Below are 17,291 nucleotides of genomic sequence, written 5' to 3' on the forward strand. Positions count from 1 at the left end.
CAAAGCACAGCCCCCACACCACCAGAGGGATATCTTCAACCACCAACTTACCATCCTGATGTCCACATACTGATGTTGATGTATTGTATGTACTGCAGACAGACAGACAGACAGACAGACAGACAGACAGACAGACAGAACTACTTGTCACCCCTCCACTCTCTCCCTGAGTCCAGGCCCCAGACATACAGAACAGCAACAAAGAGAGAGAAAGAGAAAATTAGAGAGAGCTTACTTAAATTCACACAGGACACCGAATAAGACAGGAGAAGTACTCCAGATATAACAAACTGACCCTATCCCCCAACTACTGGAGGCTGAGACAGGAGGGGTCAGGAGACACTGTGGCCCCATCCGATGATACCCCCAGACAGGGCCAAACAGGAAGGATATAACCCCACCCACTTTGCCAAAGCACAGCCCCCACACCACCAGAGGGATATCTTCAACCACCAACTTACCATCCTGATGTCCACATACTTTTGTTGATGTATTGTATGTACTGCAGACAGACAGACAGACAGACAGACAGACAGACAGACAGACAGACAGACAGACAGACAGACAGACAGACAGACAGACAGAACTACTAGTCACCCCTCCACTCTCTCCCTGAGTCCAGGCCCCAGACATACAGAACAGCAACACCGTCAGAACTATAGCAGTCTTCATTCTGAAATGACTCTGGTCTTCTTCAGAGGTAGTGCAGTAGTCTACAGGGTTCAGAACTCACCTTTTTAAACACTTCTTATCACTCATATCATGAGGTTTCACATGTGTTTGGTTACATAGTGCCAAATGTTCTTCTGGGTGATTAAACAGCAAACATTAAGAGTGTTTACTTATCAGACCCACATATATAATAAATATACTATAATATACTATATTCATTTGCTTTTAGTACTCACACATGAATCATATCCTGTTTGCAGGTATTGTGTTGTTTTGAGCCAGCAGTAAAAATACACTGACAGGACAGTTCCTCTTATGGCCACTAGCATTGCTTGCTGTTTGGGGTTGTAGGCTGGGTTTCTGTACAGCACTTTGAGACATCAGCTGATGTAAGAAGGGCTTTATGAATAAAATTGATTTGATGATTGATTTGATAGTCCTCTGAGTGGAACGGTGGGAGACAAACAGGACCCCCCCCCCCCCCCCCATCTCCCATACTCTTCTTCTCTCCCCTCTCCACTTCTCTCTCTCCCCTTTTCTCCCCCTCTCATCTTCCCCCGCTAATCTCCCTTCTCCTCTTCTCCACCTCTCATCTTCCCCCCCTCTCATCTTCCCCCTTCTCCCCTCTTCTCTCTCTCCTCTTCTCCCCATCTCCTCTTCTCCACTCTATTCTCCCCCTGTCCTCTTCTCCCCCCTCTCCTCTTTTCTCTCTCCTCTCCTCTCCTCTCCTCTCCTCTCCTCTTCATATTTTATCACTGACTATCACCAGTGATGTCATCATAACCAGTAACCTGTTCCTCTCTTGGCCCAGCCTGACCCTGACATATAGCATCAGGCCTGTTGAGTTGACTTGGGTAACAGACCTCTAGCTTCTACACCACATCCCCCCTTCTACTGCTCTAACATGAGACCTCGTCAGTACCCATTTTGGGTGCTGGTAATGTTTATATTTTATATTTAGATGCTGGAACATTAAGCCAATATTCTATAAGAGGTGAACTCAAGCAGTAGAAAGTTAGAGGTGATATTATAGGACACACTATGTGTAACGTTGCTGCTCTGTCAGCAGTTTCCTGTGGAGTTTTTTTAACATATCAGTTTGCTGTAGTGTGTTCAACCACTGATCCAAGATAAGTTGCTAAGAAGTTAATCTCACATCATTGAAGTTAGGACGTAATGAGAGAGAAGTCATATAGCCTAGCAGTATTTTCCACTCTTCAGTCCACTCTTTTTGACAGCAGACTGTGGAGCCCCAGTTAGAGACAGATATGATACCTGCAGTGATACTGATGACCCTGTTGTGGAGCACAGGTAGGTTTTGCTATACTGATATACACTTGTGACAGTTACTGAGATATGATTTGATATTGTAAGATATATTATAATTTGCAGGGTTAGTAAAATAACATACAACTGGAAGCAGACAGTAAAAATGTGTCTCAAAGCAGGACAATGATGATCACCTGTAAATGTACTTTACTGTAGTCTAACTGTCCATCTGGGGACAGGCACTAATGTCAGTTAAGTTGTGATGGTGTCATGCATCTGACTGTTGTATATTCAGTGTGTCAATGATTGATTGTATCTGTCTCTATGTAAATGAATGAAAGTATATATTATGTATTATATATTATATTGGTGTTATGTTAGAGTAGGAGAAGGGAGGGTGTAGATGATAGAGGTCTATGAGCTGAGTCAAGATCAACAGGTCCAACACTATACGTCATGAAGAGAGAGAGAGAGAGAGAGAGAGATGAGAAGAGAGGAGGGGTGGGGAGAGAGATTTGAGGAGGAGGAGAGAGAGAGAGGGTAGGGAGAGAGGAGGGGTGGGGAGAGAGATTTGAGGAGGAGGAGAGAGAGAGGGTATGGAGAGAGGAGAGAAAAAGGGAGGGGAGAGAGAAAGGGAGGGGCGATGGGAAAGGAGGGCATAGAGCAAGATAGGTGAGAGAGGAGGGTATGGGAGAGAGATTTGAGAAGGAGAAAAGAGGGAAGGGTAGAGGAGAGAGGAGGGTAGGGGAGAGAAGGTAGGGTAGAGAGAAGGGGAGGGGAGAAAGGAGGGAAGGGGAGAGTGGAGGGTAGGAGAGAGAAGGGTAGAGTAGAGACGATGGGAGGGGAGGGGATAGAGAGATTTGCAGAGGAGAGAAGAGGGTAGGGGAGAGAGGAGGGTGGAGGAGAGATGGGGAATGTGTTTACACATGGGTGTTGTTGCACCATACCAACGATAAGCCTGTCTTCCCCATCATATCATGAAAGGTCATGTTGATGTTCATTTAACCTCTGTCTCTCTCTTCCTCTGACTCCTCCCTTTCTCTCTCACTCTGTCCCTCGCTCCCTTTCTCCTCTGTCTCTCTCTTTCTCCTCAGATCTCCAGGCTCAAAGCGTCAGTCCACCAGGTAGGTAGAGTATAAATCTACAGTGATTATAGCAGTTCAATATTAGTCAACTTTATTATCCCACTTGGAGAAATTCATGTGTCCATACAAACCATTCTAAACCCCAATAACAAGTAGTGTTTTATGGAACAACTTATACTTGACATATTATATATTATATTGGTCTGATGTTAGAGTAGGAGAAGGGGGGTGTAGATGATAGAGGTCCGTTACCAAGGCAACAGGTCTGATGCAATCTGTCAGGAAGAGAGAGAGAGGAACAGAGAGAGAGAGAGAAGGCGTGGAGAGAAAGTGAGATGTCAACAGAGATAGGGCTGACAGACTAACATGCAGTCAACTGAATATCTTGTCTTTACTGACTTCTCACAAGTGATGTCATCATAACCAGCAACCTTTTCCACACTTGGTCCGGCTCAGCTTGACCCCTGACCCTTGAAATTAATGATTTAAAAAATTATATATATATATATTTTTTAAATTAGATTTATTCTCATCTGCAAAGAAAGTTACACATTTGCATGGAAGGGGAATGTACACTACATGACCAAAAGTATGTGGACACCTGCTCATCTAACATCTCATTCCAAAATCATGGGCATTAATATGGAGTTGGTGCCCCATTGCTGCTATAACAGCCTCCAGTATTCTGGGAAGGCTTTCCACTAGAAGATGGAACATTGCTGCAGGGACTTGCTTCCATTCAGCCACAACAGCATTAGTGAGGTTGGGCGATTAGGCCTGGCTCAGTCGACGTTTCAATTCATCCCTAAAGGTATTCAATGGGGTTTAGGTCAGGGCTCTGTGAAGGCCAGTAAAGTTCTTCCACATCGATCTCAACAAACTATTTCTGTATGGACCTCGCTTTGTGTACAGGGGCATTGTCATGCTGAAACAGGAAAGGGCCTTCCCCAAACTGTTGCCACAAAGTTGGAAGCACAGAATAGTCTAGAATGTCATTGTATGCTGTAGCGATTACATTTCCCTTCAATGAAACTAAGGGGCCTAACCCGATCCATTAAAAACAACCCCAGACCATTATTCCTCCTCCACCAAACTTTACAGAAGGGGTGTCCACATACTTTTGTATATATAGTGTATGTACACATGGGTGTTGTTGCACCATACCAACGATAAGCCTGTCTTCCCCATCACATCATGAAAGGTCATGTTGATGTTCATTTAACCTCTGTCTCTCTCTTCCTCTGACTCCTCCCTTTCTCCTTTGTTTCTCTCTGTCTCTCTGTCTCTTTCTCTCTCTTTCTCCTCTGTCTCTCTCTTTCTACTCAGATCTCCAGGCTCAAAGCGTCAGTCCACCAGGTAGGTAGAGTATAAATCTACAGTGATTATAGCAGTTCAATATTAGTCAACTTTATTATCCCACATGGAGAAATTCATGTGTCCATACAAACCATTCTAAACCCCAATAACAAGTAGTGTTTTATGGAACTACTAATACTTGTCAACCACAAAGCATTACTGCTGTTAGAATAACAGAATCACTGTCATCATCTGTCCTCACCACTGTGTTTTCCTCTCTGCTGTTTACAGCTGAATACTCAGTCAGACTGGTGAATGGGACCACTTCCTGTTCTGGGACAGTGGAAGTCTTCTACAGAGGAGAGTGGTTGAGTCTATGTTCTAGTTGGTGGAGCATGATGATAGAGACGTGGTTGTGGGACATGAGAGAGACCAAGGTTGTGTGTAGAGAGCTGGACTGTGGGAATCCTGTATCTGAATCTAGAGGACCTCTGATTGAAGATGGAAGAAGAGGAGTCAGACTATTTAGTTGTAGGGGAAATGAGTCTTCTATTAGACAGTGTGACATCATAGAAAAACCTGGTGACTGTGATGGTGAATATTATCATCATGTGACCTGTTCAGGTAAGAGACTGGTCATATTGAGAGATTTATTTATACATTATACAATATTACCATGTATCATGTTTTATGTGTTTTTATTTCATTTAAATAGAGGGAGAGATGTCAGATGTATTTAAACATTATATTTGTGTTTGTCATATTGGTTTATGGGAGATGTTCATGGGCAGATCATTGTAGTTCAGATGGTACTGAAGTGAAGCTGCCTGATGGATGTCCAGCTGTTTATTTTCTATAAAGTGAAGTGAACTTATTCCTGTCTCCTGCCTGCATTATTCCCAACCCTATCATGAGTGACTAAGAACCCATTTCTACCTCTTACAGTATCAAACATAGCAAACTACAATCTTTTATCCAACATATTTGTGTTTAGTCCTTGACAGTGTCATCAACAAAACTGATTGAATGTTCAACCAACTCTTTTTCTCCAGAGTCTGTGCGGCTTGTGGATGGAGCTGGTCTCTGCTCTGGGAGAGTGGAGGTGAAGTCCAATCAGTCCTGGGCCTCAGTGTGTGAAGCTGACTTTGACCGGCAGGATGCAGAGGTAGTCTGTAGGGATGTTGGCTGTGGGGCTCCTGCAGCTCTACAGGGGGGGCTCTATGGAGAAGGTGGGGGTCAGACCTGGGATAAAGAGTTCCAGTGTAAAGGTAATGAGTCCCTTCTCCTGGACTGTGACACCTCAGACAGAAAACACAGCACCTGCCTACCTGGTAATGCTGTTGGACTCACCTGCTCAGGTAAGAAACAGTTTGTCACTCAATCTACATTGTTTCTCACCTGGAGTGAGGAATATGAGAGACAATATAGGTGTGTTTTAGTGAGAAAATAGTAAGATTACTGTCTCTCTCTTTTATTTTCTCAGAGCCTGATGATGTGAGGCTGGTGGGAGGAGGCAGTCACTGTGCTGGTGGAGTGGAGTGGTACGACCAGGGAGAGTGGAGGACTGTGGGAGCTGACGACTGGGACGATGTAGCTGCAGTAGTGTGTAGACAGCTGGGTTGTGGCTCCACTGTTTCAGTTCTTCCTGGAAACACCACTAGAGGGTTTGGAGTTTCCTGTTCTGGGTCTGAGTCTTCACTGAGGGAGTGTTTGAGAATGGATGATCTCCGTCCTGGACTCACAGTGATCTGCTCAGGTAATAACAAAACACACTATATGGCCAAGAGTATGTGGACATTAGTGGATTCGTCTATTTCAGCCAAACCTGTAGCTGACAGGTGTATCAAATTGAGCACATGGCCATGCAATCTCCATAGACAAACATTGCCAGTAGATTGGACTTACTGAAGATCTCAGTGATTTAATGTGGCAAGTCTAGGAGCAACAACGGCTCAGCCGTGAAGTGGTAGACAACACAAGCTCACAGAACGGACCGCCGAGGTTCTGAACCACATAGAGCCTAAAAATAATCCTCTGTTGTAAAACTCACTGCTGAGTTCCACATACTTTTGTCCATGTATTATATCTCCTTCCTGGACTCACAGTGATCTGCTCAGGAAATATCAACATATTATAATTATATTCAAATGATTTCCTTCATTCATACAACTTCCTCTGCACCTCTCATGATGACTGTTTAACTTGTCAGTCTGCTTTACTAAATAGATCACTCAGTCAAGTAGGAATCAAATACAACTTAAATATCCCAGAATGCTTTTGTATGTGAGTGTTATCTCAGTGAACGTCTCTACTCACTACCACTGTCACATGTCATGTTATTGTCATATCTAAATGAGGAAAGTAGTTGAGGAGCTACGTTTTCATTTTCTCTCCTCTTGTTCCAGATGTCCTGCTTAAGCCTGATATCAACATATGTTGTCTCAGTGACTGTAGGCCCACTACTCATGTTGCCCTGTGAGGGAGGGTGGCTGGCACGGTTACATGCTTATGTTATTGTCATATCTATAGGAAACTAGTTGAAGAGGTTTTTCTTGTTCTCTTTTATTGTTACAGATCTCCTGGTCCAGCCTGATATCTTCCTGACTGACCCAATGGGAGGGGTCTTCAGGGGCCACCAGGGGCCCGAGATGTTCACGGGCTACAACTTCACCATCACCTGCTCCACTCAGCCACAGAACCCAGGAGGCTCCTTCCTCCTCACGTTCACCGGCTCCAACAGAACCCAGACCCAGCCAGCTGTCAATCACTCTGCTGCCTTCCTCTTCCCTGCTGCAGATGACTCCCACCAAGGGAACTACAGCTGTGTTTATGACAATTATGTTTTCTCTCATAACATCTCCTCTGAGAGTGAGCTCCTCTCCCTCACCATCACAGGTAACTGAACATGAACCAGACTTATAACTTTGTCATTGACAGATTTCCCACAGATCTATGTGATGATGATCCGTCCCCTCATCAAAGGTGTTTCTGTTTGCAGCCTCTCCTCTGCCAGCATTCATCATCAGACACGTTGTAGTGCTGCTGATCCTACTGACAGCCATCACCACCTCCTACCTGTACTACAAGGTAAAGACATTTACTCAGACGTTACAAGTCATTTAAACTAGAGGGAGAGAGAGGGAGGGAGAGAATGGAGATACTAGAGAGTAAATGTCTGACTGTTGGTGCTGTGTCTCCCTAGCCCACCAGGAGGCAGAAGAGAGTGAACAGGGTGAGCAGCATGGATCTTAATGTCAATGCCATGGAGATGGTCTCTCTGAGCTCCAGAGCTGAAGCTGGACCGGGAGAGGAGAGAGCAGCCCAGGGGACGGAGTAGGAGTAGAATGAAGCTGACCCTACATGCTGATCTTAGGTCAGTTTTGTGTTTTAAATCGATGGTCAGCAGTGGACTGGTGTTTAAAATGTGGTGACAAACCTGAAGTGGTTCTAATTTTAATAACAAGTTCAGAATTAGTTTATCTTTCTAGAACCTTGGAAGAAATCTAAAAGGAGTGACTGCAACCACCATTATTCATTTAGTTTGGTTATTACCACCAGAGAAACATGGGGTTCTGGGTAACATGGGGTTTTGGGTAACATGGGGTTTGGGTAACATGGGGTTTTGGGTAACATGGGGTTTTGGGTAACATGGGGTTCTGGGTAACATGGGGTTTTGGGTAACATGGGGTTTGGGTAACACAGGGTTTGGGTAACATGGGGGTTTGGGTAACATGGGGTTTTGGGTAACATGGGGTTCCAGGTAACATGGGGATTTGGGTAACATGGGGTTTGGGTAACATGGGGTTTTGGGTAACATGGGGTTTGGGTAACATGGGGTTTTGGGTAACATGGGGTTTTGGGTAACATGGGGTTTGGGTAACATGGGGTTTTGGGTAACATGGGGTTTGGGTAACATGGGGTTTTGGGTAACATGGGGTTTTGGGTAACATGGGGTTCTGGGTAACATGGGGTTTTGGGTAACATGGGGTTTGGGTAACACATGGTTTGGGTAACATGGGGGTTTGGGTAACATGGGGTTTTGGGTAACATGGGGTTTTGGGTAACATGGGGTTCCAGGTAACATGGGTTCTGGGTAACATGGGGTTTTGGGTAACATGGGGTTCTGGGTAACATGTGGCTAATAATTATTTTAAGAGAGATCTCAATTACGTCTGTTTTGTGTCCAGAATGTATTGATTTTTGCTTTTGTCTTCATGTCTTTATCTTATTTAGTGTCTCTTAGATTCTTTATCTGATTTAGTGTCTCTTAGATTCTTTATCTTATTTAGTGTCTCTTAGATTCTTTATCTTATTTAGTGTCTCTTAGATTCTCTATCTTATTTAGTGTATCTTAGATTCTTTATCTTATTTAGTGTCTCTTAGATTCTTTATCTTATTTACTGTATCTTAGATTCTTTATCTTATTTAGTGTCTCTTAGATTCTTTATCTTATTTAGTGTCTCTTAGATTCTTTATCTTATTTAGTGTCTCTTAGATTCTCTATCTTATTTAGTGTATCTTAGATTCTTTATCTTATTTAGTGTCTCTTAGATTCTTTATCTTATTTATTGTATCTTAGATTCTTTATCTTATTTAGTGTCTCTTAGATTCTTTATCTTATTTAGTGTCTCTTAGATTCTTTATCTTATTTAGTGTCTCTTAGATTCTTTATCTTATTTAGTGTCTCTTAGATTCTTTATCTTATTTAGTGTCTCTTAGATTCTTTATCTTATTTAGTGTCTCTTAGATTCTTTATCTTGAAGTGTTTCCATTATTAGTCCAGGTATTATTATAATCATCTGTTCATTCTTTGTGTTTTTAAACATTTTTTAATAAAGGGGTTATCTTTTTCTCAAGTCATTTTGGTTGGTTGTTGTTGTTTGTTTTGTTGTTGTTAACCTTATGATGCAGATTATTGTTATGATGTTGTCAGTAGTACATACAGTGGGGAGAACAAGTATTTGAAACACTGCCGATTTTGCAGGTTTTCCTACTTACAAAGCATGTAGAGGTCTGTCATTTTTTATCATAGGTACACTTCAACTGTGAGAGACGGAATCTAAAAAATCCAAGAAAATCACATTGTATTTCTAAATAAGAGTCCCCCTGCAAAGACAAGCTCAACTTTGAGGATATCTATTATTTTAGCACTGTAGTTCAGTACAACAGTACAAAAAAATAAATGGATAATATGACATATTTTAATATTGTATAATTTATACCAGCATTTCTTTTGACAGTTTCCAAACTAACAAAATACTTGTATGTTGAAAGCTGTTGTGAAGGTCAGTGGTGTCGTGGTGCCTGGAGAAGTGGGTATACAGTACTCTAATTTAGCTAAACATTTTCCAAACTGAATACTGGTATGTTGAAAGCTGTTGTGTAGGTCAGTGGTGTCGTGGTGCCTGGAGAAGTGGGTATACAGTACTCTAATTTAGTAAAACATTTTCCAAACGGCCCTCTCAGCGAAGGAAAGGCGCCCTGTGTGAAAAGCACGAGAAACAGTGATACACACTCTGAATGACCTAAATGATGAACCCCATATTGGTCTTTCACAGTCAGACCAACCCAAGCTGTACTGTTCAGTAGGATAATAGTAGACCAACCCAAGCTGTACTGTTCAGTAGGATAATAGTAGACCAACCCAAGCTGTACTGTTCAGTAGGATAATAGTAGACCCACCCAAGCTGTACTGGTCAGTAGGATAATAGTAGACCAACCCAAGCTGTACTGTTCAGTAGGATAATAGTAGACCAACCCAAGCTGTACTGTTCAGTAGGATAATAGTAGACCTTTTATTGAAACAGAGAAACTGAGTCAGAAATTCACAAATTCAATTTCAGGTTTTTGTTCTCAAAGTCAGACTTTTTTTAAACAGAAAAACAATCAATTGTATGTTCTAAGTCCATAACAATACTTACACCACATCAGGAGACCACTTTGAGGTTTGGGGAAAATCTAAGATATGTACATTTTTGAGAGTAGTTCCCTTTTAATTCAAGTGTGTTGGATTAGCAGTGTTTATATAGTACAGACACCTAGCACTATTGTTGGATTAGCAGTGTTTAAATAGTACAGACACCTAGCACTATTGTTGGATTAGCAGTGTTTATACAGTACAGACACCTATCACTATTGTTGGATTAGCAGTGTTTATACAGTACAGACACTATTGTTGTATTAGCAGTGTTTATATAGTACAGACACCTAGCACTATTGTTGGATTAGCAGTGTTTATATAGTACAGACACCTAGCACTATTGTTGGATTAGCAGTGTTTATATAGTACAGACACCTACACTATTGTTGTATTAGCAGTGTTTATATAGTACAGACACCTAGCAGTATTGTTGGATTAGCAGTGTTTATATAGTACAGACACCTAGCACTATTGTTGGATTAGCAGTGTTTATATAGTACAGACACCTAGCAGTATTGTTGGATTAGCAGTGTTTATATAGTACAGACACCTAGCACTATTGTTGGATTAGCAGTGTTTATATAGTACAGACACCTACACTATTGTTGTATTAGCAGTGTTTATATAGTACAGACACCTAGCACTATTGTTGTATTAGCAGTGTTTATATAGTACAGACACCTACACTATTGTTGGATTAGCAGTGTTTATATAGTACAGACACCTACACTATTGTTGGATTAGCAGTGTTTATATAGTACAGACACCTACACTATTGTTGGATTAGCAGTGTTTATACAGTACAGACACCTACACTATTGTTGGATTAGCAGTGTTTATACAGTACAGAAATCTTATGTTTATTTGACTCTGATGATAAAGAAATATAAAATATTCCTGTAAAGGACTGTGTTAAATATTTAGGAATACATCTGTCAAAAAACACTTAGTCAGACAACACATGAATTTCTCTCCTAAAATTAAGAAAACCCAAAATATATGTAATAATTGTCTACAAAGAGATGTTTCTATACTTGGGAGAGAACTTCTGTCCAAGGCAGAGGGACTGTCTGGTTTTGTGTACCCCTCATTATCTTTATGTGTAAATCCTGCTACTTGTAAAGAGATCAACAAGACCTTTTTTGACTTCATCTGGAAAAATACATCTCACAAACTAAAAGAGTCAGTCCTCTAATAAAAGAGCTGAAGGAGGTCTGGAAGTGTTGGACTTTGTGACATAAATAACACTTTCAAGATCAACTGGTTGAAAAGATGTTTGATCAATACTGATTCAATACTGATTCAATATATTTAATTCACCCAGAGACTGGATCTACTTATCCACATCTACTGTGTCCCCATCCAGAGACTGGACCTACTTATCCACATCTACTGTGTCCCCATCCAGAGACTGGACCTACTTATCCACATCTACTGTGTCCCCATCCAGAGACTGGACCTACTTATCCACATCTACTGTGTCCCCATCCAGAGACTGGACCTACTTATCCACATCTACTGTGTCCCCATCCAACAGCACACTTTCAAACATAACATCTACCGGCAGCCTAGAGGTGCGTCCGAACATCAAGAAGAAGGGTGGAAACCCAGTAGTCTCGCCCACCCAGTGTGCGATTCAGACGTTCTGCTTGGCCGTTACCCATGGGATGGTAAGGTGTGGTGTGGGACTTTTCAACACCAGATAACTGAAGCAATTCTACACTAAGTAAACTCTCAAAGTTAGTTAGGTTTCAACAACAAGCTTTAATGGCCTGGAAAATATGTTTCCTGCACAATTCCCCCCCACATGATGTCCACATGTGTGGCTGGTTAAGGCCTTACAAATACTGTAGAACAAACAACGTTAAGGAAGGGCACTTTAACATGTTACATCAGATATATCCATGTAATTCTATGATGTCCACATGTGTGGCTGTTGATGATATCTGCGTTTTCTGAGAAAAAGGTGAGAATCTGTCCCACTTGTTCTTTGATGTAAATCTGTGTCATAATTTTGTGAAAACCTTGCAAGATACTTATTTACCATTATGAACACTGTCCATGTTTAACATGAAGGATATAATATGTTACCATTATGAACACTGCCCATGTTTTACATGGAGGATATAATATGTTACCATTATGAACACTGCCCATGTTTTACATGGAGGATATAATATGTTACCATTATGAACACTGCCCATGTTTTACATGAAGGATATAATATGTTACCATTATGAACACTGCCCATGTTCTACATGAAGGATATAATATGTTACCATTATGAACACTGCCCATGTTTAACATGGAGGATATAATATGTTACCATTATGAACACTGCCCATGTTTTACATGGAGGATATAATATGTTACCATTATGAACACTGCCCATGTTTAACATGGAGGATATAATATGTTACCATTATGAACACTGCCCATGTTTAACATGGAGGATATAATATGTTACCATTATGAACACTGCCCATGTTCTACATGGAGGATATAATATGTTACCATTATGAACACTGCCCATGTTTTACATGGAGGATATAATATGTTACTATTATGAACACTGCCCATGTTTAACATGGAGGATATAATATGTTACCATTATGAACACTGCCCATGTTCTACATGGAGGATATAATATGTTATCATTATGAACACTGCCCATGTTCTACATGGAGGATATAATATGTTACCATTATGAACACTGCCCATGTTCTACATGGAGGATATAATATGTTACCATTATGAACACTGCCCATGTTCTACATGGAGGATATAATATGTTATCATTATGAACACTGCCCATGTTTTACATGGAGGATATAATATGTTACCATTATGAACACTGCCCATGTTTTACATGAAGGATATAATATGTTACCATTATGAACACTGCCCATGTTCTACATGAAGGATATAATATGTTACCATTATGAACACTGCCCATGTTTAACATGGAGGATATAATATGTTACCATTATGAACACTGCCCATGTTCTACATGAAGGATATAATATGTTACCATTATGAACACTGCCCATGTTTTACATGAAGGATATAATATGTTACCATTATGAACACTGCCCATGTTTTACATGGAGGATATAATATGTTACCATTATGAACACTGCCCATGTTTTACATGAAGGATATAATATGTTACCATTATGAACACTGCCCATGTTCTACATGAAGGATATAATATGTTACCATTATGAACACTGCCCATGTTCTACATGGAGGATATAATATGTTACCATTATGAACACTGCCCATGTTTTACATGAAGGATATAATATGTTACCATTATGAACACTGCCCATGTTTTACATGAAGGATATAATATGTTACCATTATGAACACTGCCCATGTTTTACATGAAGGATATAATATGTTACCATTATGAACACTGCCCATGTTTTACATGAAGGATATAATATGTTACCATTATGAACACTGCCCATGTTTTACATGGAGGATATAATATGTTACCATTATGAACACTGCCCATGTTTTACATGAAGGATATAATATGTTACCATTATGAACACTGCCCATGTTCTACATGAAGGATATAATATGTTACCATTATGAACACTGCCCATGTTCTACATGGAGGATATAATATGTTACCATTATGAACACTGCCCATGTTCTACATGGAGGATATAATATGTTACCATTATGAACACTGCCCATGTTCTACATGGAGGATATAATATGTTACTATTATGAACACTGCCCATGTTCTACATGAAGGATATAATATGTTACCATTATGAACACTGCCCATGTTCTACATGAAGGATATAATATGTTACCATTATGAACACTGCCCATGTTCTACATGGAGGATATAATATGTTACCATTATGAACACTGCCCATGTTCTACATGGAGGATATAATATGTTACCATTATGAACACTGCCCATGTTCTACATGGAGGATATAATATGTTACTATTATGAACACTGCCCATGTTCTACATGAAGGATATAATATGTTACCATTATGAACACTGCCCATGTTCTACATGAAGGATATAATATGTTACTATTGCAATGATAACAAGACCATTGAAATTATTGTGCATTTTTTTATTCTTGTTGCCAAATACTTTATTCACAAACAAACATTCCAAAATTCTATACCAAAATTACAAATTTTTCTGATTGAATTTAAATATTTTATTAAAACATTAACCCTAGTGAATAACAACAAGAATAACATTTTCCTGAATCATTATAGATTTTTTCAGAGTGATAACAACTACACTAAAATAGTTACTTTTTTATTACTTCATTGATATTTTGTGTGTTTTAGTATTTTCTAGTTAATACTAGTTCTGTTTTGTATGATGTAACAATGTAAATTGTTGGTCTGTATTTTGAATCAAAAAATAAATATATAAAATAAAATAAAAAGACACATCGTCATCTGATGACTGGAGGGGCAACACAGTTGAGGAACCAAAAGTTTATTTTCATTTATTTCATAAAAGTGTAATATTGTATTGAGTTGTTCAAAGAGAAGCATGTGTTGATTTATTCGTGTTTAATGAGTGAGAATTTAAAACAAACTTTAGATCCACTACATATTTACATTGAACCATAGTTCTGACATGGATCATTTTGACCCACTACATATTTACATTGAACCATAGTTCTGACATGGATCATTTTGACCCACTACATATTTACATTGAACCATAGTTCTGACATGGATCATTTTGACCCCAGAGGCATATCTTTTATCACAGCCAAAATGTGGTTTATTCCATTTTTCATGACTTTGTCAATCAACTTCTATTAATACATCTAAATCCTGGTTTAGTGTTTCTGTATCAATATGGACTTTTAACACATTCACATCCTTTGTACTCCAACTACAATGTTAAAACATTCTACATTGTGACATCATTAAAATACTCCTACTACGATGTTAAAACATTCTACATTGTGACATCATTAAAATACTCCTACTACGATGTTAAAACATTCTACATTGTGACATCATTAAAATACTCCTACTACGATGTTAAAACATTCTACATTGTGACATCATTAAAATACTCCTTCTACAATGTGAAAACATTCTACATTGTGACATCATTAAAATACTCCTTCTACAATGTTAAAACATTCTACATTGTGACATCATTAAATACTCCTACTACAATGTTAAAACATTCTACATTGTGACATCATTAAAATACTCCTACTACAATGTGAAAACATTCTACATTGTGACATCATTAAAATACTCCTTCTACAATGTTAAAACATTCTACATTGTGACATCATTAAAATACTCCTACTACAATGTTAAAACATTCTACATTGTGACATTAATTCATTGATATCATGAAACAACTCCATCATTAATGTATTTTCTGATGTTTGATCAGAGATCTTTTATCAGAGTATCTCTTGTCACATTGATCACAGCTATGAGATTTCTCTCCTGTGTGTGTTCTCTGGTGTGATATCAGGCTACTTGACTGAAAAAAACTCTTCCCACATTGACTACAGCTGTAAGATTTCTCTCCTGTGTGTGTTCTCTGCTGTATAGTTAGATGCCTAGATGTAACAAAACTCTTCCCACATTGATCACAGCTATAAGGTTTCACTCCTGTGTGTGCTCTCAGGTGTACTATCAGCCAGCTTGAGTGATTAAACCTCTTCCCACATTGAGTACAGTTATAAGGTTTCTCTACTGTGTGTATTTTCTGGTGTGATTTTAGATCTGTTGAACTAACAAAACTCTTTCCACAGTCAGAGCAGTGGTAAGGTTTCTCTCCCTTGTGTGCTCTCAAGATGTACCATCAGGCAGCTTGAGTGAGTAAAATGTTTCCCACATTGATCACAGCTATAAGGTTTCTCTCCAGTGTGTATTCTCTGGTGAGTTTTCAGGCAGCTTGACTGAGTAAAACTCTTCCCACATTGATCACAGCTATAAGGTTTCTCTCCAGTGTGTATTCTCTGGTGAGTTTTCAGGCAGCTTGACTGAGTAAAACTCTTCCCACATTGATCACAGCTATAAGGTTTCTCTCCAGTATGAATTCTCATGTGTACTTTTAGTGATTCTGATCTTAAGTAACTCTCCCACAATCAAAACAGTGGTGAGATTTCTCTCCTGTGTGTACTCGCTGGTGTATTTTAAGTTCTGATGAAGATTTGCAACCTTTCCCACGGTCTGAGAAGCAATGAGATTTATTCCCTGTGGGTCTCTGCTGGTGATTCTTGAGGTGATATGATCTGGAGAGACTCTTCTCTGCCTCGTCAACTTAGTAGTCACATCTCTCTCCTGTGTAAACAACAAGTCAGACAGATGGTTAAAGGCCCACAACAGCAGAAATCCACTGTAAAAGGTGATGCCAACAGCGTAGCCATGATGTTGTACAACAATTGACGTCTGTAAAGAATGTTAAAATTACTTGACAATCGTCTGAAGACAGTCAAGTGAGCAACAAGTCATATTTAGTATTTTTTTCACATTAGTAGTAACATCAATGATTTTAGGCTAGAAAAAAGTAAAAGTTGTTGACATCCTAAGCAGTGTGCCAGATGACTTTTGGTCTTCTATATAGGCCCCTTTCTGTGTTTGCTAAAATTGCAACAAGGGCGATGCACATGCAATTTGGTTGCAGAAACCCCTCCCTTCTAATGCAGAAACCACTCCCTTCTAATGCAGAAACCCCTCCCTTCTAATGCAGAAACCACTCCCTTCTAATGCAGAAACCCCTCCCTTCTAATGCAGAAACAACTCCCTTCTAATGCAGAAACCCCTAGTTATGGATGTTGTATATCTGCCTGGAGCAAAAAGGTGAGCAGAGATTGTAGTTTTTCCACAATGTATTCTGAATATGACAACACACTATCAGTGTAAGATCAGGATGCTACTCAAGGAACCTCACATTAATTTCTGTGTCTATTCACTAATTCACCCCCGTGGGGGAAAACTCAGGGGACTTCTCATAGGCTGACAGCAGATATAGCCTCCATTTCCAGGTTGCTTATGAGTGCTTTTCACACTACT

The 17,291-nt window shown here is 39.8% G+C and overlaps 1 pseudogene; it reads left to right on the plus strand.

The window, feature by feature from the left end:
* Positions 1-15,929, plus strand: part of LOC139394601 (scavenger receptor cysteine-rich type 1 protein M130-like) — a 30,818-nt pseudogene extending 14,889 nt beyond the window's left edge.
* Positions 15,930-17,291: the final 1,362 nt, after the last annotated feature.

This window comes from Oncorhynchus clarkii, unplaced genomic scaffold (assembly GCF_045791955.1).
Source record: "Oncorhynchus clarkii lewisi isolate Uvic-CL-2024 unplaced genomic scaffold, UVic_Ocla_1.0 unplaced_contig_1596_pilon_pilon, whole genome shotgun sequence".
In the NCBI taxonomy this organism is placed as follows: domain Eukaryota; kingdom Metazoa; phylum Chordata; class Actinopteri; order Salmoniformes; family Salmonidae; genus Oncorhynchus; species Oncorhynchus clarkii.